At 48.3% G+C, this 20,217-nt stretch overlaps 1 protein-coding gene across 2 annotated transcripts in view; it reads right to left on the bottom strand.

The window, feature by feature from the left end:
* Cib4 (calcium and integrin binding family member 4) overlaps positions 1-20,217 on the bottom strand; it is a 60,846-nt gene that overhangs the window by 28,814 nt on the left and 11,815 nt on the right. The window lies entirely within an intron of this gene.

Below are 20,217 nucleotides of genomic sequence, written 5' to 3'. Positions count from 1 at the left end.
AACTTGGACCCTGAAGTCCCTCAGAGGCCCTGACTACTCTGCGTGACTTCGTGCGCCCGTTTCAGGGTGGGTGGGAGTGGGAACACGAGAGAGAAGAGGGGTGGAGGGTAGGGGTGAGAACTCCCAGGTTGACGCTTTGGCAGGTGGACACGCTTCTTCTATGGCCGGGGCCCCGGGGCACCATTCCCACTAGTCTCTGCCTCAAAAGTTCATCCTTCTTAAAGGTCCTGTGGAAGCTGTCTTCTGGTGACAGATGGGCTGGCAGGGACGAGCTGGGGATGTGTCCTGCCGGCAGCTGGAGGCAGATCACTGATGAAACAAATAGGCAAGCTAGGCAGTAAAAGCATTAAATATTATTAAACAACTGTGGGCTCACAAGGCCTGCGCCTGGCTCAGTCCCAGCAGACAAGTCTCTGCCTAGATTCCAGGCCCAAAGCTATCTAATGCTTCCCCGAGGAACCTTCCAGAAGATCTTCCTGCCCTAGACCTTCCCTGAGGAAGAGCTCAAGGGGCTTGAATCTTCAGAGGCCGTCTAGGACCTGGACCTCATGCTGTGGAAGGTTTGGGCACAGTGAACCAAGCAGAGGTTCTGGAAGCAGACTGTCTCTTAAAAGCCCACATTTTTTTTTTTTTAAAAAAAAGAAAGGATCTCATGTGGTTGGAGAGATGCCTCAGTGGTTAAGAGCACTGGCTGCTCTTTCAGAGGACCAGTGTTCAATTCCCAGCACCCATATGGCATCTCACAACCATCTGTAACTCTAGTTCCAGGAGATCCGATGCCCTCACTCAGACATACATGCAGGCAAAATACCAATACACGCAAAATTAAAAATAAATAAATCACATTTTAAAACCTGGGTTCTCATGTAGCACAGGCTGGCCTTGAACTCACTATTCAAGTTATACTCATAGTTAAGGATGACCTCAAATTTATGATCCTCTTGCCTCTACCCTATCTCCCAAGGGTTGGTACGCTACCATGACCAGCAGATTATAACTTTCATTATGTTTATTTTACACACATACACACACACACACACACACACACACACACACACACTGCATACATGTGAAGGACAAAGAATAAATCCCATGATTCTATTATGTGAGTTCCAAGCATCCCACTACCCACTGGGTCATCTCACCAGCCCCATAATAACTTTGAATTTGATCTCTATGAGATTTTAGTACGCTGCAGCTTTTGACCAGCTTCCGCAGTTTCACTGTTTTATTTGCACAACCTGAACAGGCAAGAGAATAAAAAAAGAGAGAGAAAGAGATCAGCTAGTTAGTGCCCCTTTGCCTGATTATTAACGTCTCTTGTAAACCAGAGCACAAGCCTTCCACATATTATAGCTAAGTGTCTGTTTGCACACTACCTTGTTTTGAGACCAAGTCTCCCTATGTTGTCCAGGCTAAGGTGGAACTTGCAGCCTTCCTGCCTCGGCCTCCTGAATCCCGCCATTATAGGTATGCATCACTATATATGGCTTTCATTAGCATTTTTAGTGAATCAACCCCACAGTGTCACACAACATATTAAACAATATTCAAGACTCTGTACAATAAAAACAGCAAAAACAAGCGGTGTGACTTTGGGTAGACCACAGGGCCTCTCCATTTCCCCATCTATAAAAGGGTCTGAGAACTTTGCTCGTGGGTTTTAATGCCGTTTGAATGAGACCCTATTTGTGTCTGGTACCGGCAGGCTGCTGATAATGTATTATCAGCCCAGCCCACTTGGCTAGTCTCCCATCAGTATCATGTTCGTCCTGCCACAGTCAGAACTGTTTTTGTGTGAGCTCCAGCCAAGCCTGCTACCCAAGCCAGCACGCCAAGATGCAGCTCCCGGGTTTCAAACCTGTCTGTGTATTGTTTCCTTCTGCAGTCGGAGCAGAGGCATGCACTTGGTGCAGGCAGGTCTGAGCCTAAACGGGAGCTTTAATGGGAATCTCAATTCCTTAACCACAGCGGTCCTTCTGCCCGCCTTCATTAGGTAGTCTCCATGTGGCCAACCATCAGACAACACAGAAGGCCCTAGTGATCACCGCAACACCAGGAAATGGCAGGCAAGACAAAGGATGTCCTTGGGTTGTCTCCGTGGATGGTGGTTCCTGCCGATACCAGGGCAGAGCCTTCCACCCAGCAAGGAGAGACAGAGCTACAGGCAGGGGAAAGTCACCCTGCGCAGAACAGACACCCATCTGAAAACCTGGCTCCAGCCCAGACATCCCTCCATACCCCCTTTTCTCTCCTCTTTGGGGCTACAGTGGGGCCTTACAAAAGCACCGTGCCTATATCATATAGGTACCCTGCTCCCCATGGCTTCTTCCTCCTCTGACAGACTGTCTCCCTTTCAAACATACCCAATAACTGCCATTCCTCCTCCTTTCTCCCAAGGTTTGCCACATCTAGTAAATAAATGCATTTCTATCGGTTGCCTTCTGACAAAGACACTTCTGCCTGGAACCCCCAGACAAGTGCAGGGTTTGTGGGAATGGCTGTCAAATTCAACGCTATCGCTTTGTCATTTTATCTCATTATGGGGACCGTGGGGAGAAAATTACCACCAACATCGAAGCCATTGGTCCTAGGAGGGTGGGCTCTGTGGGTGAGACAGCCTTCTGCTCAGAGGACTTGCCCAGGGACAAGAGCTACTGCCTAAGAGGAGGGTGTGAGGCCCAAAGATTCTGTAGGAGGCAGAGCTGAGGAGGCCAGGCAGAGGAGAGAGAGGAAGGGAGGGTTGGATGGATGCGAGCCTGCTCTGCAGCCACCCGACCCCTCCCCAGCTTTCTGGGTTAGTGGTTACTGCAGGGCTTGGTCAAGGCAGTGTTTATGAATCTCTGCTAAGAAGCCAAGTGTTTGTTTGGAGTAATGTGAAGTGGAGGCAGAAAGAACAGAAGGTGAAGCGAGAGCCCCCGATCCCTGTTCCTCATGCCCCGCCCCCTAGAGGAAGACACAGGAAAGGCGAGGAGGAGGGCGAGCCGTGTACCCCACAAAGTGAGGTATTGGTGGGAGAGTGGTTCACAGCCACTGCAACTCCACGCCTCTGCCGTTCCTGTTCAGAGCAGGTTGCGACTCTGGGTGTAGGGTTCGCTTCTCAGTGTTAGCACTGTGGCACGGTGAGGTGAAAGAGGCCAGTTCCTATGGCACGGGCTGAGAGCTTAATGGCAGTTTCTCCGGGTTTCTGGAGAAAATACAAACAAAGCCCAGGGTGGCCAATATAAAAGTCATTTACGATGCACTCTGCACCTGCGGTTCACAAGCCGTCTGTTTAAATACTAGGAGGAAGCCAGCTGCCTGAGGCCAGTCTGGACGTAGGACCCGTAGGAAGTTTCCAGAACAGGCCTTTTGCTGCCTGGGGAGTTGTTGGTCTACTAGCAGTGGTAGAGCTGGTCTAGGCACCCTCTGGGAGCATCTGGATGGGAGCGGCTGTTGCTTTGCAACTGTTGGGGATCACCTGACCCAGGGCACCTTGAGAGCCCGGTCACTGCCAACTCTGTAAGATGTGTCTGTATCGCAATATCTAATTTGCCCTCACTGTGAATCAACAGATAAAAATGGAAGTACGCTAGCCAAGGTGGCACATGCCTATAATCCTCTCCCCTGGGAAGATGGCACAGGAGAATCTTCACAAAGTTGGAAGTCAGCCTGGCCTGCAATGTGAACCTTGCCCCAAAATAAACAAAGCTCAAATTAAAAAAAAAATGCAAAACTCCCGATGCCCGTATTTATTTGTGTTTGATTTTGTGTGTGTGTGTGTGTGTGTGTGTGTGTGTGTGTGTGTGTGTGTGTGTGTGTTGGAAACAAAGTCTCATAAAACCATGCAGGGCTTGGGCCTAGGTATGTAGCCTCAGATGTTCTGGAGAGTGTCATGATCTTGCCTGCACCTCCCAAGTTCTAGGACCATAGGTGTTTGCCCCCACACCAGTCCCCTCTCCACCTTGCCTCCTGTTCCATGGCTCTCTAAACACCATAAGGTATGAACCTAAGAAAGGACTTTTCAGTACAACAACCAAAGCCCCCAACTTCTTATCCGTTTTCTCCTTACCCTGAGGACATTACCCCACTCCCGCTAAGTTGTTCTTGGTCGCTGGTGTCTTAGTTTTCTAGTGCTGTGACAAAATATCATGATCAAAAGCAACTTGGGGCTGGGGAGTGTTTGCTTTCATTGTACAGCATCAGTCATCCAGGGAAATCAGAAACCCGGAGGCAGGAGCTAATGCAGAGGCCATGGAAGGGTGCTGCTTACTGGCTTGCTCCCCATGGCTTGCTCTGTCTGCTTTCTTACACACTCCAGGGCAACCTGCCCAGGGGGTGGGCCTACCAACTTGATCATTAATTAGTAAAATGTTCCACAGGCTTACATACAGGCCAAGCTTTCAGAGGCTTTTTTTCCTCAAGTGAGAGCCTCCCTTCTCAGATAACTGTTGCTTGTGTCGTTAACGGAAAACCAGTATGCCCCATAAGGGCCCAGCCAGACGCCTGCTGTTGGTTCAGAACTCTGAACTACTTGCCATCTCCATTCCCCCATTGGCCCAAGAAAGACAACAAGGAAAAAAAGAAAGTCTACCTCTTTGCAGGTTTACATCCCAGGCCCTGCCCAACTCTGCCATCCCACCATTGCTTTACCGTGACCCTGGAGTAGCTATGGGTAATTATCTTGAATGTAAAAAAAAAAAATCTCTGACCTGTGCTTTCCCAACGTGTTCTGGAAGGTGTGTGGAGGTGTCAAGCTGAGTCTCAAAACAAGTCATGGAGAACCAGGCAAGAAGTGGCAAGTGTCCACTGGGTGCTAGCATTGGGTGCAGTGGGCAGTTGAGCTAATCTGTCCCATACAGACATACGGTTCCTGAATCTTTTCCTCTACGTCAGGACTAGCTGGACAGTGGCATAGCAGGTTTAGGCGGAGGGTGTGTGTGTGTGTGTGTGTGTGTGTGTGTGTGTGTGTGTGTGTGTGTCTACACTGTAAGAGATGTTGAAGTTGCAGACTCCAGCCTAACGCTAGGGTCTTGTTAGTACAGCACATCTGAGGATGTACTTGTTTGTCAGGTCCCCACGAAAGCTTGGAGAAAATGGATCAGAGACAACAAATAGAAAGCTAGGGACTGACAGAGCACCTGCAGAGTGACCTTTCCCAGTGACGGCCACTGGAAAAGAGAAGTCTCTAGTCGCAGGGTTCTATCTTTTCACGTTGATTTGAGTTGAGACTATTTAAACACCCGGGTTTTTCATTTCGAGCTATCCCCTGCAAGGCACAAATGTTTTCCCATGTCGCTACACAGTCAATACAATTTTCATTTTAATGGCTACTTTGTTCTAATCTCTGGAGTGGACTGCCCTGGCTATTCACTGCCTCCAAGGAGAAACTGGATGTCTAGACTCAGAAAATAATTCCCCCCAAAATGAAGAAAAGAATACATAAGAATGTTTACTGTGATGTTATTTATAGTAGCAGAAAAATAACTAACCCCTGGAAAGAGTGTTACTGTTCCGCCATGGAGGGAAGGTTTGTTTGGTCAATTAGAACCCAATGCAATTATGCAGCCATCAGACCACAATCTCGTCAGCTATTCAGCAACATGAAAAAGGCATTTATGCCTAATGGGGAGAAAAAAAACACAAAATAAAATTGCATCTCAGTGCATCTACCATGTAAAATAGAGCTTGGGCAGGGGGAGAGACAGCAAGAGAAAATAAAATTGAAAACTTAGGTTGTGGTAGTAGGTGCCAAGGAATGGCTTGCTTTTTTTTTTTAAACTGTGTTTTACTCTTAATGATAAATAAAAAGCAAACCAGAAAACAACAACAAGAGCACTGTGAAGGAAGTGAGCTGGGCAAGCAAGCCCACTTCCTTCCTAATGGTTGTTTATGGCTTTGTTTGATTGTAAACAAAGGCCTGGCTCAGGCAAGGCTGGACCCCAGACTGAGGAACAGGCTGGTGACCCCTTCTGTTCCAACCATCCTGGCAGAACGCTTTGAAGAGAGACACTTGGCCTCCTCCCTTTGGCTCTCAGACTGTTGAAAGAATAGAACCTAGGAAGTAAGAATTGTCCAGGGAGGCATCATGGGGTGTGGGGATGTCCAAGGCTTGGTGCCAGACAGAGGGTAGCTTGTCTTTTAGGAGGAGGTTTTACAGTTTTGACAACTTATCTGATCATCTTGCAGAAAAGGTGGAGCTGGAACAAGCGTGGTCAGATCCATGCCTGCCTGGTTACCCACGCCGCTTGCTTTGTTTAAGCTTGAATCTTAAGAGACTGTTCTGTTTCCTAATGCAGCTCCATTGAGTAAGTCTTCTTACCCTGTTTTTCACTGTTATTTGTGTCTTTAATCCCTACATTGAGGTGCGGCAGGCAAGCCTGGCTTGTTAGAGTTGCTAGGGCTGAAGTCTTTGACCCTAAACATTCTAGTAGCCTTGTAAGGGTGGCAGCTGGAACTGGAGTCCTGCTGAGAAGAGAGTTCGGTGACAAGGGAAGGTCATTGGAACATAACCCATTTCTGTCATTTGCAACTCAGGGTATCTGGGTTTTACCTTTCCAGAGACATTCCAAGACAAAAGGCAGAGAGGACCCAGTTAGCATTTCTGATGTGTTTTTCCACCGTGTCCCGGGAGCCTAACTGGGCCTTTGCTGATCTACTCAGTGCCCATCCTGGAACACACACTCTCCTTTCATTTTCCCATGGCTCCCTGGTACTCAGGGGCCTTTGGAAGGACGAGGGAACTCAAGAGAGGAGTATGGGTCATATCATCTGCTGGGCAGTTCTTCCCGTCCCATTTGCCTGGCAAAGAGGAGGGAAGGGCAGCTTGTGAGATGAGGCTCTGCTTTGTAGAGAGGAAGCCAGTCCATGCACCGAAGATGTTTGCCAGCTGTTCCTCTGGCTGCCCCCGTCCCCCCCACTTTCCACTCCCCCCAATCCCTGTAGTTATCAGTTCATGGGAGTTATGGGACCGGACAAAGACAGGCTCTGGGTAGACAGCAGTTGGGGACAGTATGAAGCAGAACCCTTTGGCCACCTCCAGAGAGAAGGCATTTCTGATGGGGATGTTCTCTGCCACCCAAGGAGCTGTGCTGTAGTCACAGGTCCTTGATTCAGTCCTCTTGACTCTAGATGAGCCACCACCTACCTCTGACGTTTGCCCTCAGGCAGAGTGAGGGAAAGGCTGGCCTCCCTTCCAGAACCTAGCTGGGCTCAGAGTGCAGGACTCAGAGATCACCTTTGCTCCAAGTCTCAGCTCCAACTGCCAGGACAAGGTGCCCACCAGGAGCCTGGTTGCCTGCAGGTATCAGGCACATCATGCGGTTATGGTCCCAAGTCTTTTGTCTGGCAGGATACTGTAATTTTGAGTCCCTCCTTGTGACTTTTTGGGAAAACCTACTTCTCTCCAATTCTTTTGTGAGAAATAGGAGATGGGCCCCCTCCCTAGTGGTCTGTTTTTCAGCAAACTGAGGAGTGACACGGGTTGCCAGTTAAAAAGTCGGGATGCAAAAATGGCAAACCCGAGTTCTGGCAAATCTTAGGCAGTGCCAGTATTTAACCGAGGGCTATGGGCCTGCTGAAAGGGTCTGTGGCTAGAGCCAAAAATGGGAGAAACCCCCAGAAGGTCCATCCCTTCATAGCTGAGGCCGTCCCTCCACACCTGGGAGATGTCCCCACCTCCCTCTGTGTAGGGCCAATGTGACCAACAACACAAGGCAGATAGTGTGGTCCCTGCCTGTTCACATCCTGCTCAGGCCACCGTGAAGCCCTTCAATGCTGCAGGGCATCTACTCCCCATGGAGGTGGCAGCAGGCAGAGGGTCAAAAACCCTGGGAACAGGGCCCTGGCAGGCCCAGCCAGCACCTCGTTAGCAAGCCTGAAGGGAAAGGGGGATGCATGAGGAACAATGTTGTTTATTTTTTCTATTTTTAAACCAGTCTGAGGTCTCTGGGAGCACAGATGAAGTTATCAGCAAAGACATGAGGGGAATAGCCTCCAGCCCGGTTTGAGAAGGCCCTGGGGACTAGCACTCTTGAAAAGCTGAAGGGGGCCTATTTATCTTGTACTCTGAGGGCAGGACAAGGTCTGGAGTGCTGGACAAGCAAGCCTCCTGGCCCATAGGTCCCCCACTTAGGCCCTTAACTGCCTTTTCCCTCACTACTTCTGGGAAATCTTACAGTAAAGAGAGTATGTTGTCTTCATACAGGAAGGAGAGTTTGCATAGATCGTACATGCACACGGGCAGCACACACATAAATACACATACATACACATGCACACACATACACACAGAGACAATACACATACACATGCACACACATACACACAGAGGCAGTACACATACACAGGCTACACACATATACACACATACAAACATGCACATACACACACATGCATATACATGCACACATACATACACATGCGCACATACATACATATATACACATGCACACATATATACACATGCACACATACACAGGCTATACACATATACACACATACATACACATATACACATGCACACATATATACACATGCACACATACATATATACATATACACAGAGGCAATAAACATACAGAGGCAACACACACATATATATATACACAGAGAAGCATGCATACACAGAGAGGCATACTTACACATAGAAGAATACAGAGAGGCTGAGCACATGCCTCTCTCTCTTCCATACACACACACACACACACACGCACACACACATACACACACACACACACAATACCTGTCTCAGCCTGGTCACAGGGTGCCCCTGCCACCTCAGAAGCCTGGGTCGACCCTTCCTCTGCATAGCCTCCCGTTCCTTTAGCCTTCCCAGTAGTGTTTATCACAAGATAACTCCAGAACCTTTCATGGGGGTGTGGGGTGGGCAGCAAGCACAGCAATATATGCAGAGTGACAGGGTCCTTACATGAACCTACAGAGAGGATGCATCTCTCCTGTCTTAAAGGCAAGGACACTGAGAAGTTCAGTGCTTTGCCCGGAAGCTTTTTTTTCTGTAATACCAATAGCCTCTTAGGCAATCCTTCACAGCACGGAGGATCTGTTCTGCCCTTGGGAACTAAGGAATCATGAATCACGATAGAATCAGTTAAAGGCCTGGCTGGGGAAAATCCTCCAGGAAGTGTTAAGCGGGAAAAGGCAAGGATGGTTAGACCCTGACCACACATTCTAATTTGAATTCTGGTCTTTGCCAGATTCTAGCTGCGTAGCTGTGGGCAGATCCCTGAGTGACTCCATGCCCCAATTTACCTGTCTCTGGAGACAGTAACAGCGTGTAATTCCCCGGGGATGGATGCTAGAATAAAATGTCACATTCAAGGAGACCGGGAAATGGCCCAACCTGTGCAATTGAAGACATTGACCCCTCCACTCCAGCCCCAAGATGGGGGAAAGACAAATTGAGCAATTGCACCAGGTGGATTGTGGGAACTTCTAGCCATTACTCTCTTCTTGGGGACACTCATTGCCTATAGGACACAAACTCCCCCAGGGGAATGAGAGAAAAGTGTCCCTTGGTATCTCTGTGCAACCCCCATCTCCAGCAGAGGAAAATCAGCTGAGAAAAGCTGACACTAGAACCCAGCCCTTTCTTTTGCCTTCCCCAAGTTTTTCTTGCTATCAGGCATGAGGTGGGAGTGGGTCCACTTGATAGATGAATAAACTGAGGCCTGGGGAACCAGTGATGTACCTGAGACTGCAGAGTGCCCAGTGACAAGGCCAAGCCTGGGCGTCAGACCCCACCCCTCTGCGGCTGCTCAGCCCAGAACAGAGATGGCCTCCTACAGTACTGAGCTTTTTCTGAAACAAACCCCTTAATTCTTTGGCTGAATGTCTAAATAAGGATTTTTGCCAATTCCAAGCCCTGCTAACTGATGAAGTTGTCAGGAAAAAAAAAAGATCTAATGATGCTTGAAAATGCAGGGAGTGAGCCAGCTGCCAAATTGCCCTCCCAACTCCGACTCGACTTCACGGAGCCAGGACCCTCCCACTGGGGCCGGGGCGGGGCCTTGGGAGCAAGACTTGGAGGCTGGGACTGCTGACTCCAGTGCTCCTCCCAACTGGTGAGCTGCTCAACCCCTTTGATCTTCCCAGCTGCAGAGGAGGGTACCACTTCCGTCTGAAAGTTACCTTGTAGATGAAACGAGGTGCTGTATGTGCTAGACCCTGCTGGGCGCAGCTCAAGTTTCTGGACTGCTGGGGGCCAGGCAGAGCAGCCAGCCGGCCTGAGCTCTGCCTAGTGAACCAGTGCCTTGCAGCCCTTGAGGGAGCAGAGAACTGAGCTTGTGGGTTCCATTTGGAGAGGCAATGGGTCTCTGGTCGACCCTTAGTATTTATTTATCTCTGAGATCCAGCTGCTTGTCTTGGATTCGTGAAAAGCTCCAAGTGACCTCAGGCCCCTAGAGGTGGGGCTTCAGGGGGAGCCTGGGAGCCCAGCAGGCTCTTTGTTCTCTCTTTTTTTCTCAGTGGAACATTTGTCCCACTCATAAGTCTGGGTACTAGGGGTGGAGCCCAGTCTGGGGACTTGAGAATCAGACAATTCCCAGGCCTGCCCCAGGAGCCAGAGAGACTGGGTGCTAAGACAAGGAGGGACCCTGCTATCACACAGGGATCTACATAGAAGCCCCAACAACGCAGAGACACACAAGTGTCTCTGAGGATGAGACTGCATCCTACAGAGTCTATCCCAGGCCAGTAACTTTCTCATCCTGATTTCTGCTCTTGACATCTATTTACCTGCTCACCTTGGTATCACCTTCTATAGGAGATAAAGCAAATGGGATTCTTGGATTTAAGTGCATTTTCCAGACAGGGTGGCATTGGGGTGGGCTTTTGACTGCTCAGTTTCCTTGTCTCTAGGATAGGGAGACACCCGGGGGCTTCACAGAGTGAGATTCCAACAAGGCAGACTATGGAACAACTCAAGCCATGTGACCCAGGGCAGTGGGCAGGCCTGTGCGGCTAGGCACTGGGATTTTTGCACCCATAAAATCCTTTGCTGTTTTAAATTTATGTTTTTTATAGCATGCCAGGAAAAATAGCTGGGGATGACGGGGGCTCAGGACAGTGGCCTAAATACAGTCTGAGGATTATTCCCGGGCCCAGCTGTCCCCTCCTGCTGCCACCGAGATCACTCAATGGCACTCGAGGGGTTGTCCTGGGTGTTGGGAAGTTCTGTAAGCTCTAGGGACCTTCTGATGATGTTTTTCTCAGGGTTTGGAGGAATTCAGAACATAGAGCGTGGCTTCAGCCTCAGGAAGGGAGAGGGGGCAACACCCTGTGAGCCCCTTCTCATCTGCCAACCTCGGCTTCCTCATTAGTGCAAGCTCAGGGGCAGCCTCGAGACGGCTGTGAGCAAGTCGATTGCCAAATGGTCAGGGAGACCCTTGGCATCCAGGCACAGTCTCCTTCCTAACCGAAGTTTCCCCAGAGGACTGAAGAAATCACTCATATACCTGTGCCACCTCCCATGGGAAAGGAACCAATGGACCCAAAGACCCCCTTCTGGCTCAGGACTCAGCAGGATGGAGTGAGGCTTCCACTTACAGACTCTTCCTTAGCCTGTCTTGGCATAAACATCCAGCAGAGCACGATGCACCTAGGAAAGTCTACGTACAGGTTCCCTAAGTACCCACCCACTGCCCCAGCCTGGCCCTAGGACATACTAAGGAGCTCCCCTGGTTTCCTGGTGGGCAGGGCATGTTGCCCTGAGACATACCTAGCCCGCAGAAAATCTTTTCCGTGACCTCCCAAGGAGGTATGAAAGAGCTAACACTGTTGGAGAATGTCTGTCTGATGTGTGTCTGACTGGAGCTGTCTCTGAGGAGCTACACCCACAAGAGGTGTTATAAGACCACTGGGGCGCCAGGTTTGGGCTCTAAGATCTAGAATCTGAGCTCTGCAAAGATGGAGTGGCTTATTACACCCTGTTCTCTGCCCAGAGCCCCCCAACAAAAGGAGCTGAGGTGAGGGGGTGAGAAGGGTACATGCATACGCCTCTGTACCAGGCATTCTGTACACACACACACACACACACACACACACACAAATACATACACACACAGACATACACACATTCACACACACACATACACACACACACAAATACATACACACACAGACATACACACATTCACACACAGACATACACACATTCACACACACACACACACACAAATACATACACACACAGACATACACACATTCACACACACACATACACACACACACACACACACACAAATACATACACACACAGACATACACACATTCACACACACACACACACACATTCACACACACACACAGACATACACACATTCACACACACACACAAATACATACACACACAGACATACACACATTCACACACACACACAAACACATATACACACACACACACACACACACAAATACATACACACACAGACATACACACATTCACACACACACACACACAAATACATACACACACAGACATACACACATTCACACACACACATACACACACACACACACACACACAAATACATACACACACAGACATACACACATTCACACACACACACACACATTCACACACACACACAGACATACACACATTCACACACACACACAAATACATACACACACAGACATACACACATTCACACACACACACAAACACATATACACACACACACACACACACAAATACATACACACACAGACATACACACATTCACACACACACACACACAAATACATACACACACAGACATACACACATTCACACACACATACACACACAAATACATACACACACAGACATACACACATTCACACACACACACACACACAAATACATACACACACAGACATACACACATTCACACACACACATACACACACACACAAATACATACACACACAGACATACACACATTCACACACACACACACACACAAATACATACACACACACACATACACACATTCACACACACACACACATTCACATACACACACAGACATACACACATTCACACACACACATACACACACAAATACATACACACACAGACATACACACATTCACACACACATACACACACACAAATACATACACACACAGACATACACACATTCACACACACATACACACACACAAATACATACACACACAGACATACACACATTCACACACACACATACACACATTCACACACACACACAAATACATACACACACACAGACATACACACATTCACACACACACATACACACATTCACACACACACAAATACATACACACACACAGACATATACACATTCACACACACAAACACATATACACACACATACACACACACAGACATACACACATTCACACACACACATACACACATTCACACACACACACACACACACAAATACATACACACACAGACATACACACATTCACACACACATACACACATTCACACACACACACAAATACATACACACACAGACATATACACATTCACACACACACACAAACACATATACACACACATACACACACAGACATACACACATTCACACACACAAACACGTATATACACACGCATACACACACAAACACATATATACACACACATACACACACATGCACGCACACACACACGCACACGAGTCTCTTATCCATGCTTCTCCCCCCTCTGGTAGTGAAAGCAGAGGAGAGGACAGCACCATTCTGTAGGGACTTTGAGCAGCGCCCTCCTGACTGTAGGAATGAGAACCATACAGGCACGGGGCTCTGAGGACATCAAAGTGGGGCATTCGGCAGGTGCGGAGGGTCGAGGAGAAGACAGAAGTCGGTATGACAGCTGCCATGTGTGGGAGATGCCGGGGTGACAGTAGGGTTGGTGTTTGTGATGCTCTATTTTACCCAGGAGCAATGAACACTTGCACCTAGCCTCACGCCCTCTGGCACTCACTGCAGTGGAAATAAAGAAATTTCTTGGAGATACAAGTAAACACTGAACACCAGCAGGGAACGGCATTCAACAGGCACACCTGCAGGGAAGGGGATGGATGGGTTGTGAGTGAATGCTAGAGAGAGACAAGAAATCAGGACCTGAGCCTACAATCAAAGGCGACAATGGCTGGCTCTCTATGGGTTCTATGGGTTCTGGGTCTGCACGCCCTGGTAGTGCTGTGACTAGGGGCAGCTTGCATGGAAGGCTGCTGGCAAGGGTTTCAGAATGTCTAGAATTTGGGAGCCTTTTACACCGCATGCATGCCGAGGGACTTTGCCTCCAGTCTTATCAAAGATAGGGAAGCTTTTCTCCTGTGAGAGCCAATTAGCACCTTTCTGGGGGACACCAGACACCACCAAGGACTGAGAACTGAGCAAATAAGTGGATGTTAAACTCAGACCCATGCAGCCCGTTTCTCAACTTGGCTCTAGGATGCTGGCTCACAGAATGCTCCAGTGTTTCTAGGGAATCCTCAAAAAAAAAAAAAATGGCCCCTACAGCTCACTCCCCATTGGCACTCCAATTGACAGACACCACCCACGGGCTCAAGCTTTGAAACAGATTTTTTTTGGCAACCATTCACACACTTCATTATGAGCAAACGATTACCAGATATCCAAGAAGGCCTCTGGCATGAAAGGCAAGGACTCTGACAGCAAATGGCAAAAAGTTCTTCAAGGGAGGATCAGAGATACGGAGAAGCAGGGGGGTGTGGTTCAAGAGAGAGGGGTGGGGGTAGTGAACACAAATGCGCTCCTGCAAGTCAAATGCTTAAGAGGAAGAGTGAAAAGTTCCTTTAATAAAAAGATAGAAGTCGAAGAAGCCCAGATAGAAGAGATAAGGGCTGGAGAGACAGCAGAGTCGGCAGATGTCCAAAGAGGAAGCCTGAGGGCTTGAGTTTGAGTCTTGGAAGCCATGTCAAAAAGCCAGACATGGTGGTCTGTGCTTGTAGTCAGCTCTGGGGAGATGGAGACAGGCAGACCCTGGAGATTGCTGGACAGTCAGCCCAGACTCATGGACAAGCACCAGACCAACGAAAGACTATCACAAACCAGGTAAGGCTCAGAGATGGTTTAGTAGGTAAGGGTCCTTTGCTCTGCAAGCATGTCTTCCTGAAATTGACCTCCCAGCTCCTGTGTTAAAAAGCCAGGCATGGCTGTGTGCACCTGTAACCCAGACAACAGGATGCCAATGAATGAGAGACAAGCTTTCAGAAAGAAAGTGAGCATAAACAAAGAAACAACAACAAAAGGACACGTGCGCGCGCGCGCGCACACACACACACACACATGCGCACACACACACACACAAACACTCACACACACAATGAGGAAACAGAAAGGGTTTGAACTTCTCATTAACAACAGTAAAAGGACACACACACAAATACATGTACACTAACACATGTACACACACACACACGCATGCGCACACGCATATATAATAAGGAAACAGAAAGGGTTTGAACTTCTCGTTAACAACGGTAAAAGCAAAAAACGCAGTCAAGTGATACTTTTCAAATCCTGAAGATAAATGGTTTCCAATCTATAATCCAATTTCATCTAAATGCTCAGTCGAGTGTGAAGGGAAAAGAAGGATGTTCTCAGACTCGTGAGGGGTCAAAGCACTTACCTCCCAGTATTCTTCCTCAGAAAGCCACTGACAAATGGATCCCACCAAAGCAAGGGGAGTCAAGGGAGAAGCACCCAATCCTAGGGAGATGTGGGAAGACTCGGAAGGATCGGGAAGCGATGTCACCTGCGATGCTGACACATTCTGAGTTCAAAGTGCAACCTTGCCCCGACCGCAGCAATTATAAGGTGCCAGAAAAACTTGCCTGAGAAAATGAAGCGTACAAAACCCACCCTTCTGAACACTCTCGGAGACTTAGACAATTGGTGGAGCCCCGGCGGTGAGTTAATGATATGTACAAAGAAAACTAAACAAAAACAATTATTATACGCAGAAAAACAGTAACAAGGAGACTGTGGAGACAGGAAAACTCTCCACATCTCACCTCACAGCTCAGCTTGAAATAACCCTATTCAACCCTATACAACCATCCTGTGGAAACTCTTCCTGATGGTCTGGATACAATTGCCCCCCATCTCTGCTCACGGAAAGGAGTTCAATCCCTCAAATCCTTATGTTAAGGATCTCATTTTACTACAGTGCCCAAAAGTGAGGCTTTTGGGAAATTTCTGCTTGGGTATCTGGTGGGTAGTGCCCCACTCGGTTGGGGCTCTTGTAAGTAAATTCTAGTGGCTTTAAAAAAGGAGCAGGGAGGAGAGTTATCCTTGTGACCCTGCTGTGGTGTGCACAGCCACGGGATGGCCCCTCACTGCAGCCTACAGCTTCCAAGACTGGACTAAATAAAGTTCATTTCTCAGTAAAGTCGCCTGCTGCAAGTATCTTTATTAAAAAATAAACAAAACGTACTATGTAACACCAACTTGCCCTTTACTTAAATTTGTTCCCTCACCACACTGGGAAGTCATGAGAGGAGGGACAGAGGGGGGATGTCATGGGGAGGGCAGAGAGCTAAACACCTCTAAGAGGAAGTCTAGGGCTGAGATTTCAGTAGAGCAATCTAAAGGTCTCTTTGTACTTGGAGGTAGGGTGGGGCAGAGAGAGGCTGGAGATGGCCTGGATGGGGGCAAGCCTTTGCCCCCTTTTTTCCTTAAGACCACTCTATTTTCTCTCAGGCTTTGTCACTCATCAACCCAGGTGGACACAAAGACAGGGGACCAGAAAACCAGAAATCCGAGTCACACCATGCCACACTCACAGTGTTTACAGAAAGCAAGTTCGTTATTTACAGGAAGAGAAACATTGAGCTAATTGACTTTTAAAGACATCAAATACAGCAGACAAACAGAGCACAAAACCCCACAGGAAAAGGGGCACAGTGTCCCAACCAGTAGGCGCCTTTGTCCACAGGCCTTTCCCGTTATCTCTGCTACCCGGAACCTTCTCATGCCTCGCTCTCTAAAGGACAGGCCTGCTTTTTCCGTGATGAAGCACAAAGTGAGAACACAAAAATGGATTATTTAGAGATCATCCAAGTCCCCTAACCACGCCAGACCTATCTCTAAAGTTCCCTGAGGCCTCCTTCTCCAAGCCTGTCTCAGAAAAGGTTCTGGGTAGTGGGTCTCAAGGCTCCTGGGCTGCAAGGTTTCTGCCTGTCCAAGAGCGGATAGAGTCTGGAGTCTGTAAAGCACTCGAGTGAGGCCTTAGGTCCAGCCTGAGGCCAGTAACATGGCAGCTGACAACTGATAGTGGAGAGGATAAGGACCAAAAGTGTGTGTGTGTGTGTGTGTCTGTGTCTGTGTGTGTGTGTCTGTGTGTGTGTGTCTGTGTGTGTGTCTGTGTGTCTGTGTCTGTGTGTCTGTGTGTCTGTGTCTGTGTCTGTGTATCTGTCTGTGTGTGTCTGTCTGTGTGTGTCTGTGTGTATGTGTATTATATGTGTGTGTGTATGTGAATGTGTGTCTGTGTGTGTATGTGTTTGTGAATGTGTGTGTCTCTGTATGTGTGTCTATATGTGTATGTATGTGAATGTGTGTGCCTGTGTGTGTGTCTGTGTCTTTGTATGTGTGTGTCTGTCTGTGTGTGTATGTATGTGCATGTATGTGAATGTGTGTCTGTGTCTGTGTATGTCTGTGTGTGTCTGTGTATGTCTATGTGTGTGTGTGTCTGTATGTGTGTCTGTATGTGTGTCTGTATGTGTGTGTATGTGTGAATGTGTGTCTGTGTGGGTATGTATGTATGTGTCTGTGTGTCTATGTGTGTCTCTGTACATGTGTGTATCTGTGTATATGTGTGTCTGTGTGTATAAGTGTGTGTCTGTGTGTCTGTATGTGTGTTTGAATTAATTTATTTATTTTTAATGTATCATTGTTTTATGACAGGGTTTTATGTAGCCCAGAATGGTTTTGAACCCCTCATCCCCCTGCTCCCAGCTTCCAAATGCTAGGATTACAGCATGCATTATCAGGCCTGGCTAAAATTAACAAGTTTTAAGTGAATCGATGGTGATTATGGCTGACATAATTTTTTAAATGTCCTTACTTGGAAAAGTTGGAGGTCGGTATCTGTAGTCCTCGCTCAAAATAAACTGCAGTTTTGGAGTAAAGTCTGAGACACACTGTGGCATGTGATCCCAAAGAAAAAGACCTACTCCAGAGCCAGAACTACAGATCCGGGGAAGCATCGAGTCCAGTCTCCCTTTGGTACCACGTATATGCCAGAATACCCCTGCCGAGGCCTCCTGCACGCCCTGCTTGGACCTTTTTGGTGGCAGGGAGATCATTCCTTGTGCAGAAATTATCTTCTTGTTACTGTTGAAAATTTATGCAGTCCTTGGACAGCTCTACGTCTGCCCATACTTTCTCATTCTTTGACCTTCTCCATTCTTGTATTTCTCACACACACACACACACACACACACACACACACACACACACACACACACACACGTGTTGGTTTCCCGCTCCGCTCTATACCCAAGGGCTTGGACTGCCACTTAAGAGGGACCATGTAACATTGGCTGAATGATTAAAAAAAATCTTCACTCAGTAGCCAGTTTCTCCTCCCAGGCCCTGAGCCTCATCTCTGTGACAGGTTGACCCTCAGAGCCCATCCTGTCCCAGACATAAGGGAAGGCGTGCCCTCACTGCATAATGACAACTGAGATCACTATTCCATCGAGGTTCAAATGATGCCTAAGGCAGTCTGAGGGCTGCAATCGCTCCAACACTGCCTCTCACAAACCATGGACAAGTTTTAATTAAAACCTCAGAGTACGGGAGAATCTTTCTTGTGTACCTCTGGGCCTGACCAGGCTGTCCTAGGGGAGAGAAGGGTCTTTTCTCAAGCCACTGTCCCTAAGGAACAGAGAGACATGGGATAGTGCTGAGAGATGCAGGCTGCTGGGAGCCAGGGGCCTCCAAGCCACCCCACTGCTCCCCCATTTTACATAGGAAGAAACTGAGGTCTTACTACAAAAGCAGTGTGTGTGTATGTACATGCACACATCTGCCTGCCTGCCTGTCTGTCCTGGGAACATGGAGTGTAGGTTTCAGCCCGGTAAAGTAGAGAAAGTCAGAGGGAAACGTGCATGTGTTACTCCTGCAATGGTGTCCAGCCTGTGATACTGGGAAATGATGCTGTCATCTACAAACCTCATTCTCAAAAGCTACACACATCCCAAAACATCAAAACCAAAATTAAAAGAAACCAACAGACAACTGGTTCAGAAAAAGGGTCTTGTGACCCTTTAGGGTTTTGTGAGGAATTTCATTCAAAGCTATTGATGGCCATTCCTGGTCCATCAGGCTGCAGGTTGGATACGTCTGAGGGAATCCCTGGCTTGGGGAGGTAGGCAACACTGATGTATGGACAGATGGATGGATGGGCAGAAAGATGGATGGATGGATGGATGGACAGATGGATGGATGGGCAGAAAGGTGGATGAATGGATGGATGGATGGATGGATGGATGGACAGATGGATGAACAGATGGGTGATGGATGGATGATGGAGGGAGGGAGGGATGAGGAATTACTGGGAGAGCTGAAATCAGTGTGCTTTTCTTCCTTTTAAACACTTGGGAATGCTGCCCCACAGGAATGGACAAAGGCAGGCTTGGGGACAGTCTTCAGGATCCATACCCCTCTTCTCCTAGAAGAACCTGAGGAAACTCTCAGTCCCTCCATAAGAGCCCTGGTCTCCTGAGTGGCATGAGCAAAAGACAAGGAGCACCAAAGGCTGGGCAGATGGCCTGAAGGAAGGCCCCTGGTGGCTCCGTGTGTGTCCTCACATAGTTCTACTCACCCCAGTTAGGATACGAAGAGCAGCAGAAGGAATGAGATGACCCAAGGGTCTCTGGAGTCAGTGAGAAATGGAGTATGGCGAGCCCCAAAGGTCAGATCATAAGATGAGGCTCAGAAGTTCCTGGCAGATGTGGGAGCGGGAGGCCCATGAACGGGGCCAGCGAGAGATTCCACCTGGGGTGACACGCATAGCCCTGACTGGTTTGTCCTCACCTGGGAGAGGGCAATGGTCAGTACACCTGTCTGCCCAGGTCTAATAGGGGGCAGATAGACACATGTGTGAGAGGTATGTGAAGTCCATGTTCTGATGAGCCCTCTGCTTATGAATCCCAGAGCCCCTGGGAGTGAGGGTGTCAGCTGATATTCTTTAATGCTCGACATGAAAGG

Source organism: Rattus norvegicus, chromosome 6 (genome assembly GCF_021556685.1).
Source record: "Rattus norvegicus strain SHRSP/BbbUtx chromosome 6, alternate assembly SHRSP_T2T, whole genome shotgun sequence".
Taxonomy (NCBI): Eukaryota; Metazoa; Chordata; class Mammalia; order Rodentia; family Muridae; genus Rattus; species Rattus norvegicus.
The sequence above is the reverse complement of the archived record's forward strand: the minus strand, read 5'-3'. Positions and strand labels throughout refer to the sequence as shown.